The sequence below is a fragment of the Lynx canadensis genome, chromosome C1 (genome assembly GCF_007474595.2).
Source record: "Lynx canadensis isolate LIC74 chromosome C1, mLynCan4.pri.v2, whole genome shotgun sequence".
NCBI lineage: Eukaryota > Metazoa > Chordata > Mammalia > Carnivora > Felidae > Lynx > Lynx canadensis.
In genome coordinates this window covers 123,358,439-123,382,995 of record NC_044310.1, presented here as the reverse complement: position 1 = coordinate 123,382,995, position 24,557 = coordinate 123,358,439, and the positions used below count along the sequence as shown (strand labels likewise).

The window sequence follows — 24,557 nt, the reverse complement described above, 5'->3', positions numbered from 1 at the left end:
ATTGAGGGACTGGGGAAAAGAATTCCTGGAGATCCAGATTCTGCAATGTGCAACCCACCCTTAACCTGAAGAGTGAGCAAAAAACCACTGAGCAAGGCCAACGGTGAAGGTGAAGGTCAAACACATGGAAAAATGAGAGAAAATATAAAACAAACAAAAAAATAGCTTCCAACAGCTCTTAAAACACAGTATAATCAGACCAGATCTCATACAACCCACCGGAGGCTGCAGTCAGAATTCATCTCAAACCAAATTCCTTCTCTCCCCACATAAGTAACTCTTGTTGGGAAAGATTCCATCATTTCCTCCTTATCTCAAGTTGGGAACCTCCAAGGCACCTCTGACCTTGTGCCCTCATTCTAGTTTCCGGAAGGAGCCAACTCTTGCTAACTCAACCTTGATAACTCCTTTCGCCCATCCTACCCCTGTCCTTGCCCTAGTTACTTCTCACTAAGGGAACTAGTGCAAGACAATGACCCCTAAACTAATTTCACATTTCCTCTCCCAACCCACAAGCCAACTCACACCACCCTACTACATCTGTATTCTTTTTTTAATTGGGGTAAAAACTACAAAAATAAGATTTGCCACCTTAACCATTCGTAAGTGTACAGTTCAGTAGTGTTAAGTATGTTCACAGGATCATGAAACACATCTCCACAATTTTTTCACCTTGCAATTCTGAAACTCCGTACGCATTAAACAACAACTCCCCTTTTGCTTCTCCCGTACAATCCCTGGAAACCCGCATTGTGCTTCTGTGAGGTTGACTACTTTAGATATGTCATATAAGCAAAATCACATGATGCTTACCTTTTTGTGACTGGCTTACTTTGCTTAGCATAATGTCCTCAAGGTTCATCCATATTGTAGCATGTGATAGGCTTTCCTTCCCTTTTAAGGCTGAATAATATTCCACTGTATGTGTATACCACAATGTGTTTACCCACTCACCATCAGTGGGCATTGGGTTACTTTTACTTCTTGGCTATTGTCAATAGAGATGTGATGAACATGGGTGTACACATATCTGTTCCAGGCCTGCTTTCAATTCTTTTGGCCATCTACCCAGAAGTGGGGGTTGCTGGCCCATATGGTAATTCTGTTTTGAACTTTCTGAGGAAGCTCCATAGTGTTTTTCTTAGTGCTTCCACTATCTTACATTCCCACCAACAGTGTACAAGGTTTCTAGATTTCTCCTCATCCACATCCTCGCCAACACTTGTCTTTTTCTGGGGTTTTTGACAGTAGCCATCCTAATGGGTGTGAGGTGGTATCTACTGTGGTTTTTAAATTGCATTGCTCTGGGGGCGCCTGGGTGGCGCAGTCGGTTAAGCGTCCGACTTCAGCCAGGTCACGATCTCGCGGTCCGTGAGTTCGAGCCCCGCGTCGGGCTCTGGGCTGATGGCTCAGAGCCTGGAGCCTGTTTCCGATTCTGTGTCTCCCTCTCTCTCTGCCCCTCGCCCGTTCATGCTCTGTCTCTCTCTGTCCCAAAAATAAATAAACGTTGAAAAAAAAAATAAAAAAAAAAAAATAAAAAAAAATAAATTGCATTGCTCTGATAGATGAATGATATTGAGCATTACATCTATCTTTTTGTTCCCTATCTCTGGTCAAACTCTTTCCCCTCATAGAGGCTGCCTAATGAATAAGGTACAAATCCATTCAAGGCTTTGCATAATTGCACCACATATATCTTATTTCATAATGTTTCATTCCACATCAGCCCCATTAAATGCCTCATCATACTCCAAACAGGGCCCATACTTTCTTTTCCTCCTACAAATATGTACACCCCAGACAGCATCTCCCCTAAGAGGAGTGCTACGTTTGCACAGTCAGAAAACTATTCCTTCAGCACTCCGTGCTTGCTCTTATGGTATGTGTCACATTTACCTTTTCTACACTAATGTATTCCTGGGTCCCCTCTTACACCCTGAACAGAAAGTTCCTTAAGGCCCTAGATTGAGTCCTGTTCAATCATCAGTCTTCCAAGTGCCTAAAACACTGTAGGCCTTCAATAGTTCCGAATAAAGGACTCAACATTTTAATGTGCAATCAGCTGGCTAAGCACATCAAAACATCTACAATTTCAAATCAACAGTGGCATTCTCTTTTTTGTATGTGTTGAGAAGAGGGGGAGATGGGACTGGGGAAAGATTTTAGTTTTTGGTTTTCAGTCATCTAGACTCATCCTAATTCTCCTGATCACATTATTTAGCTTCCAATTAAAAAAAAAACAAAAAGATCTTTCTGAATGCCAAACAGAGCCCACGTCGAGTAACTGAACAGCTGGCTATTTCATTTACCCTCCTAGTGGCTACAAGCTGACATTTCAATACTCCTTCCTTTCCAAATATTAACCACGTGCAGCTGGTCATTTGGGTTCTGAAACATTTGATGGAGCACACATTTCAAATACAATTCTGGAAAAATATTCAATTACTTCATTTTCATTTTACTCACTAAATAGTAGCTTCTCTCTCAAGTTCAATTAAACTCACTTGAAATTAGAATTCACAAGAATGCATTTCATTTAGATTTACTGGAAGATGTCAGGCACTAGCTAATTGGCCTTAAAGCAGCATAGCCATGAGGTCTCACCCAACTGAGCTCTCCATCTTTGCCATATAGCTGTTCCTGTTAGACAACATTGATTGGATAGCTATTTGAGTATTTGGAGCCAACCAGTGGTGATACAACACTCTGAAAAATAAATTAGATGTAGATTTTAAATTATTTGTGTGCACCTTACAGAGAGCTTCAGTCCGGGTCTATCAATGGTCTATGTTCCGTAGCCTAAAAATTCTCATTTGAATGAATGGAGAATTTTGCGAGATAATTCAACAAACGTTTACCAAGAACTGTGCCAGGCACTGTTCCAGACACTTCCTTTGGTCAGCAAGCCTATTAAATTCCTTCTATTTGTCAGGCATTTTGCTAGGCACTGGGGATTCCAAGTCACGTAAGAGATGATTCCTGCCCTCAAGGAGTCTAGGAAATGGTTCAAATTTGTGCTTGGTGACTGTGGGAACTTAGTCTTTGTATTCCATTGTTTGTTTGTTTGTTTATTTGAAATTTAAATCCAGGTTAGTTAACATATACTGTAATAATGATTTCAGGAGTAGAATTTAGTAATTCATCACTTTCATATAACACCAGTACTGATCCTAACAAGTATCCTCCTTAATGCCCATCACCCATTTAGCCCATCCCCCCAGCCAACATCCCACCAGCAATCTTCAATTTGTTCTCTGTATTTACGAGCCTCTTACGGTTTGTCTCCTTCTCTGTTTTTTATTTTATTTCTGTTTCCCTTCCCCTATGTTTATCTGTTTTGCTTCTTTTAAAAAAAAATTTTAATGCTTATTTTTTGAGAGAGAGACAGAGACAGAGTGCAAGATGTGGGAGGGGCAGAGAGAGAGGGAGACACTGAATCAGAAGCAGGCTCCAGGCTCTGAGCTGCCAGCACCGAGTCCGATGCGGGGCTTGAACTCACGAACTGCAAGATCATGACCTGAGCCGCAGTCAGACACTTCACCAACTGAGACACCCAGGCGCCCCTCATCTGTTTTGTTTCTTAAATTTCACATATGAGTAAAATTATATTTGTCTCTCTCTGACTTATTTCACTTAGCGTAACACATTCTAGTTCCATCCACATTGTTGTAAATGGCAATATTTCATTCTTTTTTATCAAGTAATATCCCACTGTGTGTGTATATATATATACATACACATACACACACACACATCTTTATCCATTCATCAGTCAGTGGACGTTTGGGCTCTTTCCACACTTTGGCTATCATTGACAGCATCGCTATAAACATTGGGGTGCATGTGCCCCTTCAAATCATCACTCCTACATCCTTTGGATAAATACCGAGTAGTGCAATTGCTGGGTCATAGGGTAGTTCTAGTTTTAATTTTTTGAGAAAACTCCATACTGTTTTCCAGAGTGGCTGCACCAGTTTGCATTCCCACCAGCAGTGTAAAAGGGTTCCCCTTTCTCCACATCCTTGCCAACATCTGTTATTGTCTGAGTTATTCATTTTAGCCATTCTGACAGGTGTGAGCTGGTATCTCATTGTGGTTTTGATTTGTATGTCCCTGATCACAGTTCATAGTTTTTAAAGAGTCATTGTAAAGCTGAATCAAAATTAATCCAGATTTCCTAGAACAGTCCAATTTCAAATAGTTGGTCCTAGACCCAATTAACAGATGAGATCACAGCGTCTCAGCTGTTACTATGGTTAGAGCAAAAGAGATAAAATAAACTGCCTCCCATTTTTTTTCAGGCTATGGTCATAATGTGAAATTTGTAAATGTGTTGGGATTAACTCTTTATTTGGTAGAAATCGTGGTATCGACTATCTTTATAAAGAGTGAAACTTCTAATCACTATTTATTATTTATTAAAGAAGAAACGTAAAAGGAGGAAGGCAATTCATATTTATTAATAACCTACAATGTATTATACTTGGCATTTTCTCTTACATCAGGGGTTTGTAAAGGATCAGATGGTAAATATTTTAGGCTTTATGGGCCACGTGATTTCTGTCTCAACTACCAAATTCTACCATCATACTATAAAAACAGCCAAAGGTGAAAAACAAATGGGTGTGACTACATTCCAATAGAACTGTATTACAAAAAGATGTGAAAAGCCAGGTTTGGCCTTTGGCCCTGTTTGCCAACCCCAGTTTTACATCATCTCCCCTCTCTGTCCCTTGCTTCTACAGAATGCTCCACCTGAGAAACCCTTCCCTGTGCCTCCATCTAGGTATCTTCTACCTGTGCTCCCAAGCACTGTTCAAGTCCTCCTTCTTCCTCTACAGATGCAAGTTTAAGAAATCTTTGGAAAGTAAATAGCTTTTCTACAGCACTTTTCCAAAATGTTTTCTTTCCTGCAATAATCTTTCAACATAAGCAGTGCAGGCATTCTTATTCCTGCTGAACGAGAAATGGAAGCAGACCATCTTGAGAATCAGAGGCAGAAGAACAGGAAGAGAGACCACAGAGGCTGAGCTTCTTCCCACCATGCCCAGAATGAGATGTGGGCACCAGATCTCGCTTCCCCAGGGGCTGCCCAAGAGGCAGGCAGCACCGGGAAGAACAGGCTGGTGAGTGCCTCCACAGACAGGAGTCTGCAGGTTCACCCTCCCCCTTCCTGCTCGAGAATGACTGCTCTGATGCACAACAGCTTGGCCTACACAATGGGAAAAATGACTACTTTACACTGGTTTGTTCTTGGTTGTGATACTGAGGCCAGCTTGGCAAGATGGCATCTGCCTTTCCTCCAGCCTGACTTACCTCCTCTCCCCTACATTCTCAGTGCCCTGTGAATTATATTCCTCAATTACATGAAGGCATAAACCTGGCCTTAGGCTTTGTTTTCCAGGGATGCTGAGTGAGAAAACTTGGGAACAGGAGACCCTCAGTCTAAGACTTTGGAGCTGGAATGCCCACTGCTGGCAGACAACTCTCCATGAGTCTCTGTTACAGACAACACGGCCCTGCTGAGCAAGAGATCAAGGATTTTGTCTTCTGTCCACATCCATGAAACTGTCAGGCTAAGTGGTTGGCTTGTGACTCAAGTCCAGTCTTACTCTTCAGAGTTCCTGACACCCACCTGTCTGGTGACCACAGGATGGTAGTAATCCCTGGCACACAGTCACATCACAATTAGTAAAGCTTTCACCTGATCGAGATGAGGTTCAGGTAAAGCACCACCTTAAAAGGTCAAATGGCTGCATCACTTGATGGATGGGGATAATGATAACTAAAAACGTAGTAGTGTAAAATGGTTATTTCAAAGGCATTGGAGGCTCTGCAAAAAGAAAATTAAATGGGGCATCTAATTGCCAATTTCAGGCATGTTTTAAAAGAGTTTAGACTTTATGTCATTTTAAAAGACACTGCAATTTCAGGCAGACTGTGCAGAAAATCAGGCCCAGGATATGATTTTTACATATGGCAGATCTGCAAAGGAAATTAAATGTGCAGCCTCAGCATGTCTCCTATGTCAGCATCAGAGTCCCAGTTGGTAAGAGTGGGATTGTGAAACCTGGGATGGGGACATTTTTGTGTTTAAGCCTGAGAATCCTGGACCCCCTGGGCCAGTAGAGGAAGCCTCTCCCCACTGCCAGAGGGAAAAAAGCCCCCTCCCTCCTCCTCAACCTGCCTGGAGACCATGTACCAAGCATACCTAAAAGAAAAGATGCCTGGCAAATGGCATTTATTCTTCTCTAGATCTGTCTGCCTACTACCACTCATGAACTCTAGGTTAATAACCAGTTCCAGGACTTACCACAGTGTGAGCAGGGATATACAGGCCTTATTCCAGGAAGTAACAGACTATACACCAAAGGATCTACAGGACTTTGCATGTGTGCAGAAGTGAATCTTGAGGGTGACAGATCACATACAGGGCAGAGTAAAAGGACAGATAAGGGACAGGTGAGGGGCACCATCTCCGACTGGGGATCCAATGAGCTGACCAGGACACCAGAGGCTAATCCTAACATCATGCTGGGAAAATTCCTAGAAACACTGGAATTCTGGTGGCCTAAACAGATGAGGTGAAGACATTGGAACTTCGTTGGCATAGCTCTGAAGAAGGGGTCAGAAGGTTCAGAGAGGTGAACTGTTAGAAGGGATTTACTACATAAAATCTGAGTCTCCACCATGTGATTAAATTCTCTGGGAGAGCTCACTTCTTCAATCTGGCAGTAGGAAATGTACCAGTGAAGGGGCCCAAGAATTGTTGAAATGTTTTATGGTGGTGCTCCCTGTCAACAGGAGTTGCCATGAATATACGACCATGGAACAGAGTTCCCTGATATAAAGAGGACGCTGGGATCCAGAATGGTGAAGTACAGAAAGCAGTACTTGACAAGGAAAGGAAAGTTTGACACAATTACTATAATGTGCAGCAAGGCTGGAGTAGCATTTGAGGTCCCTTGACCAACAGCGGTCTATGGTGTTAGGTGATAGAGCATGGTGTTCCAAGAGGCAAGTTGGGAAGCTTGACTAGGATGTTGTTTGATTTCTATAATAAAAAATAAACACACACAGAGATACACACAAGAGCTGGTGAGCAGCAGAAGACTAACATCAACCACAATGGAGAATTAGAAACAGTTCTCTTGTCTCTTTTCCAGATTTAAGCCAGTTCACAGATGCAAAGCTCTATACTCATTGTATACATTAGCCAAACCCTAGAATCCCTTTACTGTATTGTCTATTACTTCCTAGAATAGGGCCCATTCAGCCCTGCTCACACTGTAGTAAATCCTGCCCATGGTTATTGGTCTGGCAGACACGAGGGTAGTGGAGGCAGACAGAAAAGGAGGCTAACTCTTCTTGAGGAAGAATTCTACACACTAGCATAAGTATATGCAGAAAATATACCTCTCCTTCCTCCTGGAAAGAGACTTGTGACCATTTGCCTGGGTAACTTAGCCTCTGAGAAAAGGGAACATCCAGAAATTTAAAGAACTGTTAAATATAGGGTCTGAGCCAACACGAATACAAAAGGACCTAAAACATGTCACCATGATATGTTGGTTAGAGGACTTACATAGCCTAAGTCACAGTGGTCCTAATGAGGCCAATGACTCACACTGTGGTTAGTTCCCCAGTCACTAAATATGTAATTGGGTTAGATACACTCACTAGCTAGTTGCACCCTCACATTTACTTGCTGACTTGTGGAATAGGAGCCATTGTAGTAATAAGGGCCAAATGTATCCCCTGTCAGTGCCCCCTTTTCTACCAAGATAATAAATTGGAAGCTATATTACATTCCTGAAGGAACCAAAGAGATTAATGCCACAACCCAAGACTTGAAAGAGACAGGGATATTGGTCTGCATCATATCTCCCAATTTACCTGACTGGCCTCTGCAGGATCCAGATGTATTGTGTTTGATAACCACAGGCTACTGTAAAATTAACCAAGCAGTAGCCTCAATACCAACTTGTGGACTAGATGTAATGTCATCATTAAAGCAGACCAATATGGACTCTGGTACTTAGTATGTTGCTACGGAGTTGATGAGTGCTTTTTGCCTTTCAATACCCATTAGAGATAGAATCAAAAGGAATTTTGACTTATAGTACACCTTCACCATAATAGCTTTAGGGCTTGTTAATTCTTTTGTTATAATCTAGTCTTCCGGGAACTTGACATTCTCTAGAATAACACATTGGTCCATTATCTTGATGATTATCACACTAATTGCTTTGGGGAGCAGGAAATGGCAATATCTTAGATATTTTAATAATAAGATACATGGGGAATGCAAGCTGGTGCAGCCACTCTGGAAAACAGTATGGAGGTTCATCAAAAAACTAAAAATAGAACTACCCTATGACCCAGCGATTACACTACTAGGCATTTATCCAAGGGATACAGGTGTGATGTTTTGAAGGGACACATGAGCTTTGCGCAGTGGCAGTATCGTAGCCAATGAGGTTTATCCGAGGCGCGATTATTGCTAATTGAAGGGACACATGAACCCCCATGTTTATAGCAGCACTATCAACAGTAGCCAAAGTATGGAAAGAGCCCAAATGTCCATCGATGGATGAATGGATAAAGAAGATGTGGTGTATATGTATACAATGGAGTATTACTTGGCAATCAAGAAGAATGAAATCTTGCCATTTGCAACTATGTGAATGGAACTGGAGGGTATTATGCTAAGTGAAATCAGTCAGTCAGAGAAAGACAAGAATCCTATGATTTCACTCATATGAGGACTTTAAGAGACAAAACAGATGAACGTAAGGGAAGGGAAACAAAAATAATATAAAAACAGGGAGGGGGACAAAACAGCAGACTCATAAATATGGAGAACAAACTGAGGGTTACAGGAGGGGTTGTGGGAGCGGGGAATGGGCTAAATGGGTAAGGGGCACTAGGGAATCTACTCCTTAAATCATTGTTGCATTATATGCTAACTAATTTGGATGTAAATTTTTAAAAATAAAAAATAAAACAAGTTAAAAAAAAAGATTTGTGTTCCCTAAGCTCAGGGTTCCTCTCCTTTAATGCACCCCCATGTGTGCAGGTATTACCTGACTCTGTGTCACCCTGCAGGAATTAGTCTTTGGCAAACTGGTATACGAAAAAACAGCGATACTCTGGCAGTTGCTATTGCTATGAATAATAAACTGTTCTTTGTCCCTGAAAAAAAATAATAATAAGATTCACACATGTTGGAAAATGAGATATAAACCCCAAAGATACTTGGGGACTACCAAATCAGTGACATTTCTAGAGCTTCCAGTGCCTTGGGGCATTCCTGGACGTGCCTTGGGGCATTCCTGGACATGCCTCTCAGGAAGAAATCGGTACATCCTGTATAGCTACTACTACAAAAGCAGCAGAGTACCTGTTAGAATTCTTGAATTTTGATGCAGCACTTAGCACAACTGGAAAAACTCAGGTTTATTTATCTGGTGACTAAGAAGGCTGCCAGAAGAAGAGAAGACCCCATAGCATGTTCAGACTGTGGTACAAGCTGCCTGCCACTTGAATAGCATGTTATAGCAAACTGGGATAACATGTGGGATCCATGTGGATCAGGATGCAGGGCTAATTCCAATATGAGATCTACAGTACAGACTTGTAGAGTTCTGAAACAAGACCACCTCATTTGCAGCAAAGAACTACTTTGTTTTTTAATAGCTCCTTGTGTGTAACTGAGTCCTAGCTGAAACGAACAATGACCTTGGAACACCCGGTAACCATGTGACCTAAGCTGTCCATCATGAGCTAAGCATGACTATATCTACAGTGTTCTAAGGCCAAGATGGAATAGTAGTATTTCTTAGCTCATGATGTTGCCAAGAAATTAATTCCTTTCCCTTCCACTTTAACTCTGATGGACTATTCCAGTGGTTCTGTATGGCCTGTCCAGAGATGTTTTATGTGACCAAGGAAGTAGCTCTATCTTCATGTGATGGTGTGGCCAGCTTGGTAATAGACACTCTTGTTTCTACTTTGCCTTCTTCCCTTCTTCATGTCCTTCCTCTCCGACACTCTGTCCTGAGATTGCAGCCCTTAAGAAAGTATTAGCAGCTAGATTTCTGCTAGGTGAGACTGCTACATGGGTCCTGATCTCCAGGAGGCAGTGGGTAGAAACTGGATTCCCAGCCAGAGTTAGGGTCCTAAGCATCATGTGTGGACTGAGCCCTACACAAATAGCTTGGACACAGACTCCAGACAAATCACAGGCAAGAAGGACCACCATAGCAGTCCAAAAATCCAGAAAAGAGAAACCCATCCTCTGCTGTCTCAGTAAGAGGTACACAAAGGAAGTCAGGTGTGGGGGGAGCAAGGAAGTCATGGGTCAGCTATCATTTAAGACCCAGGCCAAATGCTGGCACCTCCCCTAAGAAGACTTTCCTTGCCCTCTCCGTCTCCTCCTCTTAGGCTGGAAGAGATGTCAGTTCTCTGTGATTCCTTCATGTAGCTGGATCCACACATTTGCCTCATGCAGGATTGTCTATTTTCATGTCTGCCTCATATCATTCCACTGCTCAACCATAATGGTTACCAATTTTACCCGGAGAGAAGCTGAAGTTCTTACAGAGGCCAACAGAGCAATCTGTACTCTGTTCCCAAGCCCACCTCTGACCTCTCCTCCTTGCCCACTCTGTTCCACTCACATTTCCTATTCCTCCATCAATGAGGCACATTCTTGCTTTAGGATTCCATGCCAGTACCCTCTGTCTGAAGGAGTCCCCCACTGGACATCTAACTCTCTCTCCTCCTCAAAATTTTGTTTCCATGTTACTTTCTCAGGGAGGTTACCCTAACTACACAACTTAATGTGAATGCCTACCTACCTTCATGCCCTCCTTCCATAGCAATCCCAATCCCCACTGTAAACAAGATGGCAGCCCCACACCTCTCCTCTGTAGAAATGGCTCACCGACACTAAGGATGTTATAGGGCACAAAGGTATTAACACCCAGTCCCTCAACCTCAGGAACAAAATGCATCCTAAGACTGGAGGCAGCCATATCCACTCATGATGATAGTCCTTGCCCACATGAAGAGGAGGGTTCTAAGAAGCTATGTCTTATTTGGTCACAACATGCCTTCAGCCCATACCCTACCCCACCATACTGCAATGACTTCTCAGCACTTAAAGACTTTCCATTCTTTGAATTTGCCAGACTTTTGCCATCTGCTCTGGCAGGGAGCAACTTTGCTATAACAGTGTTTACCTGTTTGTCCTTCCCTCATGCACAAGAACTTTGGGAGTTGCAGCTACCTCTGGAGACGAAGATTGGAAACGGAAAGTTTCATGAACTGCATTTCCTCCAGTCAGCATGTAAGTGGGGCTCATCTCTAGTGGTGCTCGTAGGAGACTCCCATTAACAGTAATGGATCCTCTGGATGTTTCAAAGGCAGAACCAGCTACTGGATTCAAGCTCCCCCGGTGGGAGGGAAGGCATCTGAGCTCACTGTCTGGGGTGCAGAAATCATTCCCCTTCATTCTGTAACTCTGCCTCCTCCATGTTGCCTGCATAACCAGAGAGTCGTTTACATACACATGCTTACTGTCTTATTAAAGCCAAAGGAAGCTAAGGCCTCAGTCTCTCCGCCTGTTTCCAAAATGTGTTATTTGTGATTCAATTTCACATGGCCTGCAGAGGCAATAAAGGGCAAAGGGAATTACCCTGTAATGTATTCCAAAAGCACTCCCTGCACACCCACACTCCCAAGGATAACAATTTGCCAATATAACCTTTAATTAAATGAACAGAAATCATGCAGACCCATGGTGTAGGAAGTCACTAAATAGAAGGAAATTATGTATGAGTTGCCCCCAGCCACTCATTTTAGCTTGAATAGGATCTGTCAGTAGAGGCTGTAAAGTGCTGTAAGGTAAAAATGGGAGCCTAGCCTTTCCCTTGCATCTGCACAGGCTGTCTGCCCAATGAATGGAGTGGGCCTCCGGCCACACGCACTGGGGCGAGGGAGTGGTCCCATCTGGGGGAGGTGCGCAGGAAGAATGGAGCAGCTCCCAGGAAGGTGAGACACCCAAAGTCCCAGAGACACCCAAAGTCCTCCAAGGCCTCTGAATCAATGAAACAACTTCCCAGCCAGATAGACTCTTGCTCTCATTGTCAAATCTCAAGGGCAGCATTCCCTTTGTGGTCAAAAGCATCAGATTCCTGCAATCCTGAAATGACTGCCTATGTGACAGTGTCACCTTAGCTGGGGAGGAGAAAAGACAAGCACAGCATCCCCCGGCCTGTCTCTCTCACCTGTCCCCTCCTTCCAGACCCACCACCACTGCCTTACTTTCAGCCTGCATTACCATCAGCGTAGGTGATTGCCAGATAGAACGTTTACCAGTCCTTCCAGTGCAGTTCACCTCCAACTCTGAATTCACAGCCTTCTGCTCCACACACATGCCAGAAAAACTAGCTTAAAGTTCATGTCCCTTGCCTGCTCAAAATTCTTCCAGCATCTTCCCTGACTCAAGGATAGGGCCCAACCTTTCAGCGTCATGTTCCAAATGCCATTCGTGGCTCCAATCTAACTGCCTTGACCCCCATGTATATCCCTGGCCCCAGCCAAACCTGGACTCTTTCCTGTCCCTGTCAGTTCTGTGGCTCTGTTCACAATGTGCCCTCTACAGTGGCTCAGTCAGTTGGGCATCCAACTTTGGCTCAGGTCATGATCTCGCAGTTCATGAGTTTGAGCCTCACGTCGGGCTCTGTGCTGACAGATCGGAGCCTGGAGCCTGCTTCGATTTCTGTGTCTCCCTCTCTATCTACCCCTCCCCTGCTCACACTCAGTCTCTCTTTCTCTCTCTCTCTCTCAAAAATAAACATTAAAAAAAAATGTGCCCTATGGATGTAATGTCCTACCACCCCTGTGCTCACTGTGAATTTCCATACTTGTAAATCTCACAAGCTCCTTATGGACTTAGCCCAATCCCTCCACCTCCATGAAGCCTTTCCCCTCTGGGGTTAATCTCATCCTTCTTTGTTATGCTTCTCTCACACTCTATCCTGCAATATAGTTATTTTCTTCTCCTAGTCTGGAAGGTAAAGTCTTATGAGGTCAAGAAACTATTCACTGTTTCATCTGAGTTATATACACAGAGAAAAACCACAAGGACTTGATGAATATTGGGTATAATTTAATTTTCAAGAGTGTTTATTTTGTGGGGCTTTCACAAGGGTTGGCTTTATTTAGCTGAGAAAAGAATCCCCTATCAAGCATCAGGCAGAGTGTTAGGGGCAATAATTCTAAGGAGAGGATACCAGGACTGAGGCTTTGAGGAATGGAAAGCATACAAAATACTCAAGAGAGGGTGAAAAAGGGGTGGAAATTAACAACTAGATTTTATCAGCTCAGGGCTACTTGGTCAATCATCTAAATTCTGGGAGATTCTCTGAAGCTTAAGAGAAATGGAAGGAGATTCACTCTAAATAGGTATGAAAAGGTAATCAGTGTAGATGCCACCTGACCCTGATATTCCAGTTTCACTCTGGCCTCCTGTAACAAGCTGGGCCACTATGTTCCCTGGCTTCAAGGACTTTAGGACCACACAGCTCAAAGTTTCATAGGAAGCACCCCTATCTCACCAACCTGACTACAGAGAGATTATATTTGAAGCTTCTGAATGCTCCCCAGTGGCCAATGGACTGCAAGGTAGGAGTTGTGCTCACAACCCACCTCTGGACTGATTCACTCCTCATGGGCTTCCCATAGAGACTGAGATGCTATAGTGTCTCCACTTAGCTCCAGAAGAGGTTGGAGGAAATTTATTATTTTTTTTTTTAATTTTTTTTTTCAACGTTTATTTATTCTTGGGACAGAGAGAGACAGAGCATGAATGGGGGAGGGGCAGAGAGAGAGGCAGACACAGAATCGGAAACAGGCTCCAGGCTCTGAGCCATCAGCCCAGAGCCTGACGCGGGGCTCGAACTCACGGACCGCGAGATCGTGACCTGGCTGAAGCCGGACGCTTAACCGACTGCGCCACCCAGGCGCCCCGGAGGAAATTTATTTTGATGTTTCCTGTTGCCTAACATTTTTCCAACTCCTACAATTCCCACTAGGTCTTCATTGCCAATTAGTAAACATATATAAGCTCTGTTTTTTGACAGTTACTTTTCAAGACATCAAAAATTACAAAACATGCAGAAAGTGAGCAGCCATGCCATGCAGGGTGAGTGAGTTTATAGTCCAGGCTGGGAGAAACAACTCCACGTACCCAGTAGAGTAAGTCAGGGTGTGCTTAGCTCAAGTAGGCTGTTGAAAAAACAAGCGCTGAGTGCAAATACCATTCCCTACATCCTGGAAGTTACCCACGAAAAAACAGCCTTGAAATCCTCCACCGGTCCTTCTCCATCTAAAGTTTTATAGACCTGAAGAGAATAACAGAGGAGACTCAACAACTAATTTACACACAGTAGGAGTTCTCACTCAGCTCACTCTGCCTATGTGTTGAGTTTCTTAAAAAGGGCCCATACCTATCAGGTTGGGGGTTATACTGCCCTCTTTGTACTTACCCTAAAAGAGAAGAGCAACCCAGAAGCCTGGCACCCCAGAGGTTTTCATAGCAGACTCCGCAGAACTCAGTTGACCCTGGCCCCGTGAACCGTCCTCAGAGCTGCAAAGCTTGCAGGAGCCCTCCCTGACCTTTCCTGCAAAGTGCATCTCATTACTAGCTGGAAGAGAAACAAAAACTAAAACACAAGGAAAATACATTTGGAAAAAAGGACAATCGCATGAAAGGAAAAGGCTTTTCTCCCCTCTTTTTTTAACATCCAGGTAGTGACCCTGCTAAGAGAAAATGATTCTGGATGAAAAAAATCAATTCAAATTGTAATTACTGAAAAATTGAGAAAATATTTGAAGTATTCTACCCATGTCAGTGACAAATAGTTCTTCACTCACTCAGTTAAGTAATGGACCCTTCTAAGCCCCTATTGATGTTAATGTACTATGACTGCTCAGAGAGACCCAAGGTCAAGAATATGTTAAGCATGGGTGACCCAGGAAAGGCTCAGCCCAAGAGACAACATGTGAGGCATGGCAAGGAGATGGCTTTTAAAGTTTTAAGTTTCAAATCTTCTTTTTCTCATTATAAAGTAAATGCATATTCATTACAGAAAATTCGGCCAATATTACACATATAAACAAAAAGAAAAACATATCATTTAGATTTCCATCACCTAGGACTCAAATTTAAGTATTTATATTATGCTAGGCACCAACTTACATGGATGATGCACACTGTCTCATTCTTTTTGCACTACTGCTCTGAGTTTATGACATTAAGGATCAGAGAGATTAATTAATCTACTAAAGGTCACACAGCTATGAAATGCAGGGTAAAAGAATGAGCCCATCTCAGTTAAATTCTATGTCTTTTACTCCTCTTTTTATACAACCTTCTCCTTCTTAAACATTAAGTAGTGCTCATTCAAAAACTCTGACTACTCTAGCATGTTGGACAAACCTGCTTAAACCTGCTGAGAGAGACCCAGATGCCTCTTCCTTGGCTACCAGGTTCTTTGCCACCAGAGACTCCCCAGGAAACACCAATGGTTGCAGCAAAGGACCAGTGATACACAGCACAACTGCTCTCATAGCCAACTGCACCGGGGCGACAGGCTAGGGACAGGGTGTGGGGAAGCAGAGCAAAGAGTTCCAGGGCTGACCTTCCCTCTATCGTAGTTCCACATGCCAGCAGCCACTGGGTTCCCAAGACTGGGAGATGGTGGCCACCTGGTTTAAAAACTGAGGACACAGAGACATGTAGATTACTGGAGGCAGGTCCAGTAATCTGTTCCTACAGATTTGTTCCAGGTAACTGTCCAGTTCTGGGCAGAGCAAATGGGCTTCTTTTGTGTTTGTTTTTGGTTTTGTCTCAATCCATTTCTTCCCACTTAGAGGAAGATGCTGGGCAGAGGGAACCAATCACTTCCACATATTCCAAATTACCACCTTCTTGTTGCCAGTCAAATAAATTACACTCACAAATCCAAACATATCCTGCAAATAAGCAAATCAAATCATCATTTCAAAATGGTGGCTATAGCTAAGCCTACTGGGGACCTGCTGGCTCCCAGGAAACGTGACATGAGGCACAAAGAGGGGAAGTAATTTGCCTAGGCCACCCAGCTAGCACATGGCCAAGCCTGGCCGTGAGCCCAGGTTGCCTGTCTTGGAGTGTATACTGTTAACCACCACATCATACAGCCTCTTAAAGATAAGTCAGCCAAACTCGGAGTTAAAAAAAAAAAAAAAAAAAAAAAAAGTATATATGAGGGAAGAGTTGGAGAAAATGGCAGGGCCAGTAGGAAGGAAAAGCAGTTTTTGTGCCTAGGGTGTAAGATCTAAAATTAAAGCTCAATATTAGGTGCTTTCTCTAACCAAACTACCTTCTTTATCAATCAGACCACAGTCAGTTCCTGTTTATCACTGACTGGTAGGTTTCACTTTTGTGCCAGCCCACAAATTATCCAAATGAGTAAAATGCATCCTCCCAAAAGAGCCAGGGGCACCCCAGCTTCTGATACAATAAAGTCTGTCTCCCCCAGCCCTGGTTGCTCCCTCTGTTCCTAACTGCAACCCCTGTGTGGCCCTGAGTGGCATGCAGGGTCCTCCTTACCAAGCTGTCAGTACATGTGACTGTGAAATGTTGACCTCATTTATCTAGTGTCAGATATTGTGTGTTTGGCCATCCCCATAACCCTAGGCAGGGAATCCCTCCCTCACCACAGGCCTGAAGAGGAGGTGATTACAACAGTCATGAGGATGAATTCACTAGATCTATGATGGTCTTAGCGCATCTTGGCCCCAGATAGCCTGAATGTGGTTTGTGCCATCAGGCGGCCTGTTAATGTAGAAAAGACCAGAAAATAAAGTCTGGAGCTCTCAGTAACTCATATGAGGATCCCACTAATATGGTTCCAAATGTCCAAACCCTTTGGCACACCAAGGTAACAGTCACCAGGTTGATGGCTGCCAGTGGAGCCTGGGCACAAGACGCTTCACAGACACTTCTTGAATTAATACAATAAAACACTTTAATACTATGGTTAGTAACTGCTTTGTGATTAAGTTCTTTGCAAATATCCCACAGTCATTAAAGTGGTTATGGGGGAAATTACTTATAACAAAAGGCTGTGTGAAAACAACAAGAAGTGAAATTGTACGTGCAATAGAGTTTCCACTAGAATTTTTAAAAAGCTAAATGCATGACGAAAATGACCAGAAGGCCATAGACCAAAATAATTATAGCAGTTGTGTTAGCAGGCTGAGGTTATTTTAAATGTTTCTTGTTCTTGCTATTTCCCAAAATTTCCAAAATGTGGTATGTCACTTTCAAAATAGAAAATGTAGTCAATAATATTTTAAAGTAAGTTCCTCTTAGGCTGGAATTGTTGTAACAACTTTTTACATCACATTACCCTAGTGTAATGTTAGCCTTTAGCAAGTACTTAGGAAATATCTACTAGGGGTAACAGGCAGAGAGAGAAAGAGCACTGTTAAATACTATGGAAAGGATGGTGAGGTAAGAGCGCAGAGTTAAGGACTGTAACTGAGCTGTCAGCAGCTACTTCTGTAACTAGAGGCAAGCACCACATTTATCAGCACCTTGTTTTCTTCATTTACAGAATGAGAATAATATCCACAAGGGTCCCACATCATTATTCTAGGGCAAGAGTCATCAAAGGAGCCAGATGGTTTTGGAATTTACTTGGCAGGGTCAGCAGACACTCTGTTCCTCATCCATCCCAGCTCTGCATCTCAAAACCCAATGCAGGCCAAATGTCTTAGATACTCCATCCCTCCCCCCAAGCCTGTTCCTCTGCCAGGTATGCACAGGCTGTGCCAATGAGTTCCAGGATGTCTCTGGCAGCATGTTACTGACTCTGCTGACCCATACATCCAAAGCCTTAACCCAGAACAAGCCCCTGTCCAGAACTGGATGTGTTCTGTAGCTATGCATCTCTTTCCCATCTGGGGTTACGATAGGAGTTGCCTTACTGACATTAAACGAAATTTAAAAGACTAGTATCTCAGCAATAGTAAAGTTAAAGGTAAGGGGAAAAAAGAGAAAGAGAAACTGTTGGCAGAGGTTTCAAATCTGTCGTGTTTTAGGTATACCTTCCCAGAAATTGGAAATTAACCTTTTCCTCCTCTTCTTTTTTTTTTTTCTTTTTGGAGAAGCAATGGATTATTCCATTGAGTCTCCAACTGGCTGAGGTCAAAGAGGCTGCTCTGGCTTGAATTACCATTTTAGCTTCTCTAGTCCTTTATCATATTTGAAAATCTCAGTTTGAACACAGGTTCATTGATTGGTGTCAAATGTGCATTTTCCATTCTGCTCTACTGGCTCCTTTTTTCCTAAAATAGTGTCTTCTTCCTCCACTCAACCCATCCCAGACACCAAGACTGACTTTAGCATTCATTGACCTTCAGATGCATCAGATCCATCTATCAGAGAAATTGTCCGTCTGTGGTTTGTAGATTATCATATGAAGGGCAAGAACAGCAAACCAGGTTGGGAGAAATGCCCAGGTCAAATGTTACCTTGAAGCACAGGCAGGAGACTGAATCATTTATCTTTAGGAGTCTGGAGGCGGAGATAGGGACACAGGTCCCTAGGAGTTTTATCAGGATTACATGGAATATTTGTGTTTGTTTTTCAAACTATCTACCCTTCAATCCTAAGTTTTGAAATGCATCTCCTTAAGCAGGGCTGAGAGCCTTATGAGGAACATTGGCCTAGTGATTCCCTTTTACTTTCAGGTGTGACACCTGGAATGTGACTAACATTTATAGGATATAGTCTATAAGGAACATCACCACATGATGACAAAGGCTCTACCTAGGGAGAGTGGTTTTAAAAGGAGCACTCACCTATATAATCCTTAAGACAACTAAAAGCTAAAGTGATTTCTAATGACATTGACCAACATCATTTAAATTCAAGAAGGGTGCTTACCCACAGTTCATTATCAGAGGCAGTATATGTGTTATAAAATCTTCATGACTGTATATCATATATAATAATGCCAAATACACAGATATTTAATTCCATAAGAACAATGCCCAGGAAGAAAATACACAAACTCAGAATTAATGAGACATGATAAAAGTATTTCAAAAATCAATGCAAACCATAATAGTAAGGGAATAGTCCATAAGCATAAATGTACCACCTACTGCACAGAATGACTTGTGCTAGTCTAGAAAGGACACAGAGCACTCATGCTCCAGACTATGCCCCCAAATGCCCTATCATGTTTTTAAAGAAGTGTACACACATGTAAAAAAAAAAATACAGAGCAATGTAAGGCAGTATTTGCTACACTCAGCATAGACTATAAGTATAATGGGGATCCAGAGGGAGATGGTCAAGGTAAAGCCTTCTGGGGACAAAGAATCTGACCTCACTTGAAAACCTGAAGAGGGCCAGAAAGGGACAAGAAAACAGCTGCTCCTTGGGAGAACCAGAAGTGTGGAAAATAAGACTTTATGATAGAGAAGAAAGAGATAGATAGGTCAGAAAGGGCTGAGGTCCTCCATTTTGAATGTGGTAGCACACAGCACTCATTCTCCTCTTTCAACAATAACTCTGAATCAAGACACAAACACAAATTCCACTCTTGATGAATCCAGAAGACAAGAAAATACGAACACACAATAAGAAGGAAGACCAGAAAAAGAGAGAAGATGCACTTGGGCTGCCATTTCAGAAGAAGAAAGGCACATTCTAAGGTGAGGAGCACATCAAGAAGTAAAGAATCAAACTCCCTTACTTTGAATAATACAATGGAAATAGGCTGCACAATGCTGTCAGCTTGACCCTCTCCAGACCCAGCTTTGTTCTAAGAAGCAGACGAGATTGGGTTGAATAAGGAGCCACACAGACATGTCATGTGAGCAAAATGAGTCTTTCCACATGATGGGAGAGGAAAGGAATTTAGCGTGTGAAGGGCTCTGCAGTTGCTGGTTTCATTGGCTGACAGAGGTGAGGGTGAAAAGGCCTCACGCAACACACTGGAGTGAAGGAAAAATCCCTCCTTGAATACTGATCTCTTCCTTATACAAACCTCCTATGAATTATAAATAGTTGGTCTGGAACAACAACAAAAAAAAAATCATGGAAGTCAAAACTAAGTCATCAAAAAGAAACTAGCATAGGCTGTATTAAAAAATATTTCATGTAGGGGCGCCTGGGTGGCGCAGTCGGTTAAGCGTCCGACTTCAGCCAGGTCACGATCTCGCGGTCCGTGAGTTCGAGCCCCGCGTCGGGCTCTAGGCTGATGGCTCAGAGCCTGGAGCCTGTTTCTGATTCTGTGTCTCCCTCTCTCTCTGCTCCTCCCCCGTTCATGCTCTGTCTCTCTCTGTCCCAAAAATAAATAAACGTTGAAAAAAAAAAATTTTTAAAAATATTTCATGAAAAATAAGGAAAAGAACAAGAAAAATAATGGCAAAGGGTACTTGCTAGAAAAATATTAACGTGGGGCAGAAACAAAAAAAAAACCCACATGATTAAATATTTTGTCATAGATTTTTAAAAAGTTAATGAAGCAAACACACACACGCACACGCACACACACACACAATACAGCAGATACATAAGAGCTCACGAAAAATGTGGTAAGACACATAATTTAAAGCATAAATTAGCTGAAATATAGAAAGTGGAGTTTTTTTTTTAAATAACAGAAATAAAGGCAAAATTGAAAGCAGCACAAGGAAAACAAGACACTCCTAAAAACACAGAAGGAATAGAAAAGGAAGGATAATAATAGGAAATATGAGGGGAAAAAATGAAATAAAAATATATGAAGAATTAAAGCGATTAAAGAGAAAATGATAAAAAAGGAAGATTGGTAGAGTACAGAAAAGAGTATTTAAAATAAGATTCAATAAATCTTCCCAGACACAGAAGACTTGGATACACTGAAGGTCACAGAATATTCAGGGAAGAAACTGACAAAGTCATCTGGTACATTTATAAGACTTCAAAGAAAGAATCTTTGGGCATCCAGGCACCCCTCATTGATGATGGGGGTAATAAGACACTGGCCTCAGACTTTAACACTGCATCATTTACTGTCAGAAGATGACAGGTTGACAGCTTTGTAGTTAGTCCTCAAGAACACAAAGTGTGACAAGAGTTTTATACCCAGATAAACTATCATTCATTACAATGATAACAAACCAACATTTTTGAACATGCATGAATTTAAGGCATTTTGTACCCATGAGCCTATCCTGAAGAAACTATTAAAGAACTTTCCAGCTCTCTAAGAGATGAGTGGAAAATAATAGCAAAAGCCTGGGGGAGAACACTGAATCTATTTAAATATAGGAGTAGGACTCAAATAAGTTGGGATTTATGATTAAGAAATGGGTTATAAATGCTATAATCCCCGACAGCATAGATCTGATCTCACAGAAGAAGAAGGAGGAAGAACCTATAGTACTCATTGTCTTTTATAGCTGGAAGGTAAAGATATTAAAACCTAATAAACATATTTATTTAACAGCAGAAAGGGAAATACTAAGAAAACTAGTATAACCATAAAATAGAGTGAAAGATGAGAGGAAAAGGAAGAAGAATGTACTAGCAGAAGACCAATCTGATAGCTTTCCTTCCCATTTTCTGTCAAGTCTATGTCATATAATAACCTCTCACCTTTCTGCCTGCTGCCCCAGACACTCTAACATTTACCTACCCACTCACTCATTCAACAAATATTCATTAAGTGCCTACCATGTGCCAGTGCTGAGGATAAGGAAATGAGCCAAATGGACAAGATTCCTGCCCTCGTGGAGTTTACAGACATTTAATGGGGAGAGACATAATATAAACAAATAGCTGTGCAATAAAATGCCAAGTCGTGGCGAGTACTATGAAGAAAAATTAAGCAGAGTGAGGACTGAGAGTAAGGAGATGCTAGTGGAGAGAAGCTATTGGAGGTCAGAAATAAAGGACAGGTGAGCTTGCCATGAAGATGAACCATCAAGGGCAAACATCTAGGGGCAGATAAAGACCTAGCAAATGCCTGAGCCAGTTAGGCCTACAATTTAGGTAGCTGGGTTTTCCTCCCCAAAATTAGGCAGTTTACCTCTGTAGATGTGAGTCCTCCACCCCCTCCACACACATGCATGCACACATGTACACACTCACGCACCCCCCCCCACACACACACACACACATGCCCTCCACAGTAGAAATGTGCTCTTGCTTCCAACAGCTTCTGGGTCCCCTTGCCTCCTGTCTTCATCATCTCTGTTCAAGCTCTCTGGAGCAGCTCACAGACTCGCCAGCCCTTTTCCTTGGGCCTCCACCTGTGAGCACTGGAAAAGCTAGAATCTGGGCTGAAAATCAGATAAAATCAAGCTCACATGGCAAACAGAGTCAGACTGCTACGGAAAACGTGGGGACCTTTCACCAAATTAGCTGCAGAGTATTTTCTAAGCAAACTAAAAACTAAACCCTGCAGTCTGCTGGAGCTGTTTGAAGCCTCAGAATTGGAGATACCAATTAAAAGGAAATGGTTGGCTGTTATTGATCTTATGTTAGCTCAGCTAGCTGGCAGAGGGAAGGGAAGAAGTTCAAATACAATACAGAAAGCTTTCTTGTCCATTCTCCAGTGGCACTCAATTTGGTGCCTATTCCCTAGGCACCTACTAGCACCCAGCTGCCTGGCTGGAGCTTCAGACAGTGTAAGTGAAAGAAGCAGGGAGGGAGGAATCAACAGTTATGGAGAGGCCGCCAAATGTCCGGCTCTGCGCCAGGTATTTAATGTATGCTTTCCTGCCGAACTTTTACAAATCCCAGGCATAGGTAATAACAATAATGCGGGTAAGAAAATGGAAGTTCAGAAGATTAATGTCAAAAAATGTACAAACCTCTCAGCCAAGCTCCCATAATAAAATGTCTATTACAAAGTGGGTGCCAGCAACAAAAAGAATAAAATATTTAGGAATAAACTTAACCATAGAGGTGAAAGACCTATACTCTGAAAACTATAAATCACTGATGAGAGAAATCGAAGATGACAGCAACAAATGGAAACATATTCCACCCTCATGAATTAAAAGAACAAATATTATTAAAATGTCCATAAAACCCAAAGCAATCTACAGGCTTAATGCAATTCTTATCAAAATACCAAGAATATTTTTCACAGAGCTAGAATACTAAAATTTGTATGGAACCACAAAAGACCCTGAACAGCCAAAGCAATCTTGGGAAGAACAAGGCTGGAGGTATCACAATCCCAGATTTTAAGATTTCCTACAAAGTTGTCATGACCAAAACAGAATACTACCAGCACAAAAACAGACACATAACATCAATGGAACAGAACAGAGAGCCCAGAAATAAACCAATGCTTATATGGCCAATTAATCTACAACAAAGAGGACAAGAATACACAATGGGGAAAAGACTATCTCTTCGACAAATGGTGTTGGGAAAACTGAACAGCTACACACAAAAGAATGAAATTGGACCACTTCCTTACACAATACATATAAATAAACTCAAAATGGCTGAAAGACCTAATATGAGACCTGAAGCTGTAAAACTCCTAAAAGAAAACAGAGGCAATCATTTCTTTGACATTGGGCATAGAAACATTTTTCTAGATATATCTTTTCAGGCAAGGGAAATACAAGCAAAAATAAACTACTGGGACTACATCAAAGTAAAAAGCTTTTAAACAATGAAGGAAACAATCAACAAAACAACAGGGCAATACACTAAATGGGAGAAGATATTTGCAAATGATATATTCGAGGAGTTAACACTGTATATATATATATATATATATATATATATATATATATATATATATACACACACTTATACCACTCAACTCCCAAAAAAAACAAAAATAAACAACCCAGTTACAAAATGGGCAGAGGATGTGAATAGACATTTTTCCAAAGAAGACATCCAGATGGCCAACAGACACATGAGAAGATTCTCAACATCACTCATCATCAGGAAAAGGCAAATCACCACCACAGTGAGATACCACCTTACAAGTATCAGAATGGCTAGAATCACAAACACAAGAAATAAGAAGTGTTGATGAGGATCTGGAGAAAAAGAAACCCTTGTACACTGTTGGTAGGAGTGCAAACTGGTGCAGCCACTGTGGAAAACAGTATGAAGTTTCCTCAAAAAATTAAAAATAGAAATACCATACAATCCAGTAATTACACTACTGGGTATTTGCCCAAAGAATACAAAAACACTATTTCAAAAAGATATATGCATTATATGTTTACTATGTTTACTATAGTATGTTTACTATAGCATCATTTAGAATAACCAAGATATGGAAGCAACCTAAGTGTCCATCAAAAGATGAATGAATAAAGAAGATGTGGTTTATATATGTAATGGAATATTACTCAACCATAAAAAATAATGGAATTTTGCCATTTGCAACAGCATAGATGGACCTAGAAGGTATAATGCTAAGTGAAATAAGTCAGAGAAAAGACAAACACAATATGATTTC

The 24,557-nt window shown here is 41.9% G+C and overlaps 1 protein-coding gene and 1 non-coding gene across 2 annotated transcripts in view; one reads left to right on the top strand and one right to left on the bottom strand.

Moving 5' to 3' along the window:
• GPR39 (G protein-coupled receptor 39) overlaps window positions 1-24,557 on the bottom strand; it is a 194,681-nt gene that overhangs the window by 136,933 nt on the left and 33,191 nt on the right. The gene's annotated exons all lie outside the window — the stretch shown is intronic.
• On the top strand, window positions 8,447-8,584 carry LOC115522483. Its single transcript, XR_003971396.1, has one exon. It is a non-coding gene; the product is annotated as a U4 spliceosomal RNA (small nuclear RNA).